Consider the following 9,158-nt stretch of genomic DNA (forward strand, 5'->3'; position numbering starts at 1 on the left):
ACTTCAGCATAGCTACAGGACATTTCACTACCAAAATTTATACTCGTCGAGACGGCAAGCTTGCACTGGCCCACTTTATTTGGAGATACAGTTAGATTTGTAAAAGGCTATGATGAATGTGATTCACTAATATTCACAACTATGATAAAAATATCCCTACAGCCTATAGTGTCTCTTCAACCATTTGGGAAGTGGGGTATTGACTTTGTTGGACCGATTAGTCCAGCAGCTCGAACTCAAGTAGCACGATTTATCATTGCTATCATGGACTATTACCAAATGGGTTAAGGCCCGTGCGACTAGAAAGGCTTATGTAAGGGTTACAACCAAATTCTTTTACGAAAATATAATCACTAGATTTTGGTGTCCGCTCAAACTAGTAAGCAAGAGGGGAACCCACTTCATTAATGATGTAATCAAGTTCACGTTGAGTGAATTCATGGTTGTGCATTGTAAATCCTCACCCTACTACCCCCAAGCAAATGTTCAGGAAGAAAAGTCACTAATAAGATTATATGTGCTATCCTGACCAAGATTGTGGAAGCCTCACACAACAACTGTGAACAAAAGTTACCAGCTGCTCTTTGGGCTTATAAAACAACCTACAAAGTAGCCATCCACATGATACCTTCTTTTAACTTGACGTACATAACACATGCTATCATGCCCATGGAATTCTTAGTACCAAGCTTAATAATTGTCATCAAAGAAAGGTTAACAAGGAATGTACTGACCGACCAATTGTTTAAACTTGAACACTTGGATGAAGCCAGAGTACGCACCATCTACAGAATGATAGTTAAAAAGATATGGATCTCATGTACAACAAAAATAACCAAAAACACAAGCTAAGGCACCAAGAATGGTTCAATGAAAGGATCAAGGACAAAGATATCGAAGTCAAAGATATGGATCTCATGTACAATAAAAATAACCAAAAACACAAGCTAAGGCACCAAGAATGGTTCAATGAAAGGATCAAGGACAAAGATATCGAAGTCAAAGATATGGATCTCATGTACAACAAAAATAACCAAAAGCACAAGCTAAAGTATAAAGGGATGGAACAATTCCTTGTGTGAAAACTCACCCCACGCAAAGATCAACATGCATTGAAATGCTTAGCAGTGTTGAAATACAAGGATTCTTCAATGGTAGAAAACTTAGATACTAACTACGAATACCTTGAAGACCATTCATCTAAAAGAAGAAGATAAAATAAGAGAAGCCACACTAAAATAAGAGACCTAGCAAGAAGGTGAGGCTAGACAAGAAAAGTTGCATAACCACCACATTTCAGTTAACATGGCCCAAGTTGTTGGACTAGAAGAGGAGGACCAAGAGGTGAAGCCCACTAGACTCTAGGTGGGCATTACCACAAAAATTAGCCTAGAACACAAGCTCACACTTGTCGCGCAAACGCCTAGCCATAACCTCATGTCCCACATAACGGGGTGTGCTATAATAGCCATTTGTTGACACCCACAAATGCACGAGTTAAAGGAGGAGACACATTCAAAACCTCATGCATCAGATCATTCACTACTATGTTTACATTGGGAATAACCCCTTGGAAGGGAAGTTCTATGTTATGCTACCATGCATGAAGAAGTACTTCTCAGAAAAGGATGGATGGGGCACAATCGATGCCAAATAGATTGGGACTCATGAATTGCTACCTTGCCTAACCATTGCCAGACAAGTAACTATCCTAATGACAGATGAGGAGCCCATTCCTTGTTAAAATTCAACACTAGAGAAACATTATCCCATCAGAGAAGTACTTGTACCCATCAAACATCCAAAGTTACCCCATCAGAGAAGTACTTGTACCCATTATCCCATCAGAGAAGTACTTGTACCCATCAAACATCCAAAGTTACCCCACAGCTAAGTTAAGCCACTTAAAAAGAGGCCTATCCTATACTTAGTCGTAGGGGTGAGTAACCACACTCCAATAAAAACCTCACCTGATCAAGATCAACCTTTGCCATCAAGCACCCCCCCCAGACATAAGTGGACTCTCCAAAAGCTAACCCAACTTACATCAATACTACTGACATATCTAACCTTCTACAATCTAGACCACCCATCCTACAAGATCATATCAATAGGGCCAAGGAAGAGATGCCGGTTTTGGAAAAGGCTTTAATTTAAGATGAGGTTTCTATACAAAATTGCAAAGCTTAGATCATGGGATGCTAAGTAGCATTGGGTTTACTTGGCCCAAATGTACACTCAACTACCTTGGATGTAGGTGTGGCTTCATTGCAAGTTTGCTAAATTCAAACAACTAGACCTTTTTGTTAGCATTTTTGTTTATAGAGAAGTAAAAGTTATTTGAGCTACTCTAGATTGTTTGCCTCTAACAAAAGTTGTCTTGTGTTATCCGCAAGAACAACACATTTCTCTGTTGAGTCAAGGAAGCTGTTACGCAGTGTTACTTTGTGGATGACTTGCTCAAACAAGTAAAGAAGAGTCAACTTTCTACTTTGGCTCTCACACCTCCTAGAGCCCATATAAGTGTTTATAAGGGGAGCATTCTGATTGCAAATGAGTGTGCTGCTTGCAAATTATCTGCAAGAACAACACATTTCTCTGTTGACTGAAGTCGAGGAAGCGGTTACGCAGTGTTACTTTGTGGATGACTTGCTCAACAAACAAGTAAAGAAGAGTCAACTTTCTACTTTGGCTCTCACACCTCCTAGAGCCCATATAAGTGTTTATAAGGGGAGCATTCTGATTGCAAATGAGTGTGCTGCTTGCAAATTATCAATAGAGGATGAGGTAATGGGTGTCTACATGCTTCCATCTAGACATCCCTACCATCCTCTATGTTTTGCCAATGTGTGCCATGCAAAGGAAGATTGTGTGCAACTTGGATGCACATCGAGAATCCCTAATGATGCTGCAAAAATGATAGTACATCTCACTTACATTATGTGCTAGTGTGGTGTGCTTAGTAACATTGCATTGGTTGTTGCCTCATGTGGAGGCTTTAAATCAATTCAGACTTCTTAGAGATTAGTATAGGGTGCTTTGTAGCTAGTATAGAGAACGTGGAGTGTTATAGGGATTCCTCACATGGAGGCTTTAAATCACTCCAGACTGCTTTGACATTAGTATAGAGTGCTTTGAAGCTAGTATAGAGAACTTGTTGTAGACACTACTTATAAACCACTATAGTAGTAAAGCCTAAGAAGTAGTGATTGCCAGGTAGCATTGCCAGGCTTTACTACTTAAAAAGTAGTAAAGCCTAAGAAGTAGCAATTGCTAGGTAGCATTGCTAGGGCTAATAGTTTTGAATATTTTTCTAGTGCTAAGTATTGTAGTAGTGCCCCATTTTAGAGTGCTTAAAAGGTATCATATAGAGAACTTACAAAGTAGTGGAAATTGCGTAGAAAGCATTGCAAACTACTTAAAAAGCAGTACAAAACACGTAGTACTTGCTAAGGTAGTCCAAGAAGTGTAGAGGTGTCCCAAAATAAGTCCATATTGCTTAAAAATAGGAAGCACTTGCTATAGTCCAAGAAGTCTAGAGGTGCCACATTTGGATGGTTTAAATAAGTCCATACTACTTAAAAATATTATAGAGTGCAAAAAGGCAGTATATTCTTGCTATAAGCAATAGAGACCACTTTTAAAGCAATGTTTTCAACTTTTTCCTCTTGGAAGAACCAACTATGTACATAAGTACTAGGTCTCCTTCCTGCAGCTCTTTAGATTTTAGGTTTTGATCAAACCATTGTTTGTTCTTGAGCTTCTCCACTATCATCCCATGGAGAGAAATCACTCTAGTTTCATCAAGCTTTTCCAATTCAATCAACCTCTCAGCAACTAGAGAATTTTCCCTGGGACATTTCTTCACTGCTATCCTCAAGTTGGGCACTAAATATTCCATAGGAATCACTACCTCAATCTCATAGGTGCACTTCAACACTGCCCAACTGTGGCTTTTGTTGTTGGTTGAGATTCTACTCAATTTCATCTTTCCTTGGGTCCTTCTCTATCAAGCGCACTGTAATAGCTTCTTCCCATATTTCCCTTGCCTACAAAAGTCTATCGTACTTAGTCGCTTCTTGAGTTGTTTGAACCTATGTGACCAGTTGTGTTGATACCTGAGCCAGTGCCTCCTCCTTAGTTTGTAAAGCTACCATGGATTCTTAGAGGGCTGTGGTCAAATGAACTACCACTTGCTTTCAATGGTCAGGGCCAATTGTTCCTTACTCTTCTTCAGCTCTGCATTCTACAAGAGGATTGCTCATGCATGCTGCTTTTATTGAACTCTTCTCTTTCCTTCTTAAGATATTCTATTATTTGAACTCTTCTACAAGAGGATTGCTCATGCATGCTGCTTTTATTGAACTCTTCTCTTTCCTTCTTAAGATATTCTATTATTTGCCTTTTTACCTCTTCATCTTTGTGTAACTCCTAGATTCTCTCTTCTGCCATCTTTTTGCTTGCATTAAAGTCTTTCTATAGTTGTTGTAATTTGTCCTAGAATTCTAATTCCCTGCCTACCTTCTCGTGCATTTTCTTTCCATAATCGTCCCTCTCATTATATATCTCCTTCATGTGCTCAATGATGTGCTTGTAGGCGTTCGGACTCTTCTTCATGTGCCAAAAGGTCAGCCCACATTTTTGTCAAACTCAACTCTCGTGACGTCAATGTGATTGTTAATCTCGAATAAGGTAGTTTGATAAACATGTTTTCTCTTCAAGAGACCTTGTTCTAGTGCTTATCTTTTTGTGGCCTCTTCGAGTAATTCTCTCTTAGCTTTCTAGAGCTCTGCCTCATAGGTTTCTAGCCTCTATTTATGGAGTTGGTAGTTGGGGTCAAGATGTAACTTGTGAGCATATGGCAATCTACCACTAGATATTTTCTTTCCTTATCTTCCTATAGCTAACCAGTGTAAGAACCTGCATCCTTATACCAATCATCCAAACAATGCTCTAAAGCTGACATGTATCTTAGTAAACTCGGCTTTATTTGGCATGGAGACATAGACTGTGATATATTGAAACTTTATGGGGTAGATAACTAGAGTGTAAGGTCTCTCAATTGAACACTCCTGTGCACTTTGGTTTTCCTATGGTCTTCTTCATCTTTAGTTCTCTCATGCTTCTTCCTAGATGTGCTTCTAGGGGTGAGGCTTTATCGTGTTGTGGTACATGCATGGCTTTTGTTTACAACCTCTACTTCCTTGACCCATGAACCTTCAGCCTTTGCCTTCTTGTCCTCTGCCTCTAACAACTTCTCTTCTTCACTTGGGCACTTCTACTTCCAAGAAGGAATTATCGAGTGGCAGAGATACTTGTACCTCTTCTGCATGCACCTCTTCTTCTTGTCGGGGTTATGATGGCTCTTCTTATATTTCAATAGGATGGCTCTTCTGCATGCACCTCTTCTTCTTGTCGGGGTGATGGTTCTTCTTATATTTCTCCTAAACAGAGGTGACTTGAATTGGTTTTGGTTATTGCACACTTTGTGAAGGCCTATGAGATGATGGGGGTTTCTCTGTGAAGGAGACAAACTCTATCTCCTTTGTTGTAAACTCGGGCCCAATACCCATGATTGAAGATAGTGACTCCATCGAGTCTTCACATGTATCCTCTTGGGCTAGTGTGGGCTTCTCTTGGTCTTGGCTTCACTAGAGTTTATTTCATCCTTACCGCCCTTTTCTTCTCTGCATCCATACCTGCTAGGACTTCCTTGGTGTTTCCTATGAGCAAGTAAGCTTCCTCCAGATCCTCCAGGAGATCTTCTTGGGTGGCTTTTGAGGGTAGTGGTGGTGTACGTGTCATGTGTCTCAAAACCTTTGTAAGGAGATAAGGGTTTACCACCTGGTTGTAATGCTCTTTGTGGAGATAATATGCCCTATTGTCCTTCAAGTTCATATGGATTTTCTAAAGCCTGTGTAGGTCAATCCAATTGTATCTATCCATTCGCTTTGTCTACATAATCATTAAAATGGCCTTGCCTATCAGTTCATCTGCTTTGTTGTAGATGTTGTTGTACTCCACCTTGTTGTTGTTGTTGAAGACTAACTCTTTGAGCATAGTATCAAAACCACATCCTTCTTTTCCACGCAATGAGTGCCAGCAGTGTGACTGGGAAAAGCTACATGGCTTCTTTGATATCATCTTCATGGATCACTACCTATCTTGTGCTCCCATCTGGTAGGGTTAGCTCACATGTCTTTGCCCTTTTGTCATAAGTTTTAATAAATTTAGCATAAAGGGATCCATTGATCACCTTCAGGAGCTACGCGATATACTGATCAAGGTTAATGGCTTGTAGCTTCTCTCGGACCTCTAGTGTCTCTCCAAAGAAAAGTAGACACTCCAAAGTGGTACTAAAAAGTAACTTTTCCTTTTGTTGTGGTCACCTCCCGATTAATAAAGGTCCTGACCACATCTTGTAGGTTAGGCTTGAGGTGGGTAAGCTTTTGAGGCCAAGACACCTTCTTTTTTCCCTTCTTCTTGGTGGGTATAGCACTTGTCCCATACGAATCCTCCAGGTCAGAAGATGCATAGTCTGAATCTTCTACTTCTTTGGTAGGAGGAGCCATCCTATAATATTTGGTCAGTCGTGCCGCCGGCTAGGCTGACTTTTGGTAGGAAAAAAAACAATCTGGTTTTTCATGGCCGTGAATATCTAGAGATATTCATGCCTCAAGAATGGTAGCCTATAATAGAGAAATGAAACTAGTTGGATTCAAGAAGGATGAAATGCTTGGATACAAATTAAGAACTTTTGAATCGATTGGTTAAGCGTGAAAAACCAGACTAGTTTTTCACAACCCGTGAATATCAAGAGATATTCTTGCTAAAAAGTTATGAGGGTGTCAGAGATAAGTACCAAATATGCATGAGTTAGATTGGCAAACATGTAAGTAGTTGATATCATGGCAATTACGCACAAGTTTTCTGGCATAAAAAACCAAATGAGTTTTTCACGTGAATATTCAAAGATATTTACACTAAAAATTTAGGTCTTTTTCTTAAAAAGAAACTTAGGTTAATGATAATTAACATATTAATGAGAGGATGCTGTTAATAACAAATGCAAAGTGAGATGTTGTGAGGGCGTGAAAAACTAGAGTAGTTTTTCACACGTGATTTTGTAGAGAAAACCACGATCAAGAAATGTCATGTTTATGTGCCGATATGATGTTACTAAGAATGTGAAAGTAAATATAACCCTATTCTTCATAGATTTAGACCATGGTAGGTTGGCATGAAATGTCATCTTTATGTGCAGATATGATGTTAGTAAGAATGTTAAAGTAGTTAAAACCATGTTCTTCATAATCGGACCATGGTAGGTTGACATGAAAAATGAGTCATTGGTTTTTCACGGGCATTAAAATCAAATATTTTTGTCAAAAATTATGTAGTCAAGACCAAACCATCTTAGATCAAGACCGAACCATGCTGGATCAGGACCATACACTTTTTAGTCATCTCCTCCTACCTTTTTTTGAGGTAGGAATTGGTGACTAGTGAACATCCACCTTGTCTTTATTTATTTGTAAGGTTGGGAAATGTGTTAGCACATTTAATGATGCTACAATGTGTCATGGTTGTACACTAATCAAGCGGAGGCTTGTTGAAGTTGACACTCCCCACTTGCCTTGTATAGATGTCCGTAAAGATTGGTGGAAGTTGACCCTTTCCCACTTGCCTTGTATAGATAGTCCATAATTGGGACCTTAATCAAGTGGTCCACTCCACACTTTATATATGTAAATGCTGGAGCTATGATATCTTGTTGCAGAGCTTACTGCTCTACTTAGTAGAAGTACCCAGTTTGTGTGGGCACTCTGCTTTGAGGTCCTTGGCAATGAAAGCATTTTATCAGGGGCCTCTGAGTTGTTGTGTTTATGTCTCTCCCCTTCCATTGGATAGAGGTTTGAAAAACGGGCTTTGGCGTTGCTCCTTCTTGCATAACACAGAAGTCAAGCACAAAATCCGATGGCTCCCAATAATGGTCCTAATTAAGTTCGGACTCACGGATATTCACTTTCTTCTAGCGGTTCTTCAATAAAAACTTGATTGAACGGGGTAATATTTGGTGGAGGTGGTTGTGGTGGCAAGGCAAGTGGTGGTAAGGGTATGCCAAGTACCCTTATAAATTCCTCATGTGTACCCTTGTCCTAGCAAAGTACGTAAGATGGTGGTAAGGATATGTCAAGTACCCTATAAATTCCTCGTGTGTTCCCTTGTCCTGACAAAGCTGCAAGTCATGTATTACCATGTTGGGGAGTTGGTGGTGTTGGTAGAGCCACAGTTGGTCTAGCTACTGGCACTTGTGCTAGTCGGTTGAGCACGTCACATAATATTATGTTTCTAAGGGTATGAACACGGAATTTTCTTTTCTCAAAAGAGTAGATTAATGCTCCATTCTAGGTTGATTCTAAGTCTTAGAATTAATATGTTGCTCATCTAATTGAATTAATTAAATACAATAATCTTGATAAAGATCTAAGATTCTTGCAAGAAAGGACTTTACCCCTTCAATGTGTTGGATCACTTCCCCTCCTCCATCCCTCTCCCCTTCATGTCTCTATGTGCGTCTCAATTTTGCCTTGGATTTAGTTGGTATTGATAAATCACTAAAAAAAGGATGCATAGTGGTTGTTTGGCAATTTTTATGATAGGGTTTCACATGACAACCTACTCTTCGTTTGCACTGTGTGCTACACTTTTATTGTGCTCAACTTAGCTTCAATTCTTGTATTACAAAAGACCACTACCCAAGCACAACACTTTCGGCATCATAAACCTAGGGTCTCTCTCTCTCTCTCTCTCTCTCTACACACACAAAGAGAGAGTTGCATAGCTAATCACTAAGGCACCTCAAGCTTTCTGAGACATATATGTACAATTATGGTATGCAACTCACCTATAATGGACTAAGGTGCTTCCTAGCCAAAGTGTTCAGAATCTTAAAGGCAATAACTATAACATAGAGGCAAAAGATTACGGAACAAACGTTTCATCCAAAAATTGTTTTCAATGTAAAGCACATACCTTTAAAAGCTTCGAACTTTTAGAGAAAGATGTTGAATCTTGCAAATTGGCGTCCTCACGTGACAAAGCTTCAGAGTTATTTCTATGGCTTTTGTAAATAAGGACCCCTATGTGATCATGGT

Source organism: Cibotium barometz, chromosome 25 (genome assembly GCF_041138505.1).
Source record: "Cibotium barometz isolate CiBa-2024 chromosome 25, ASM4113850v1, whole genome shotgun sequence".
In the NCBI taxonomy this organism is placed as follows: domain Eukaryota; kingdom Viridiplantae; phylum Streptophyta; class Polypodiopsida; order Cyatheales; family Cibotiaceae; genus Cibotium; species Cibotium barometz.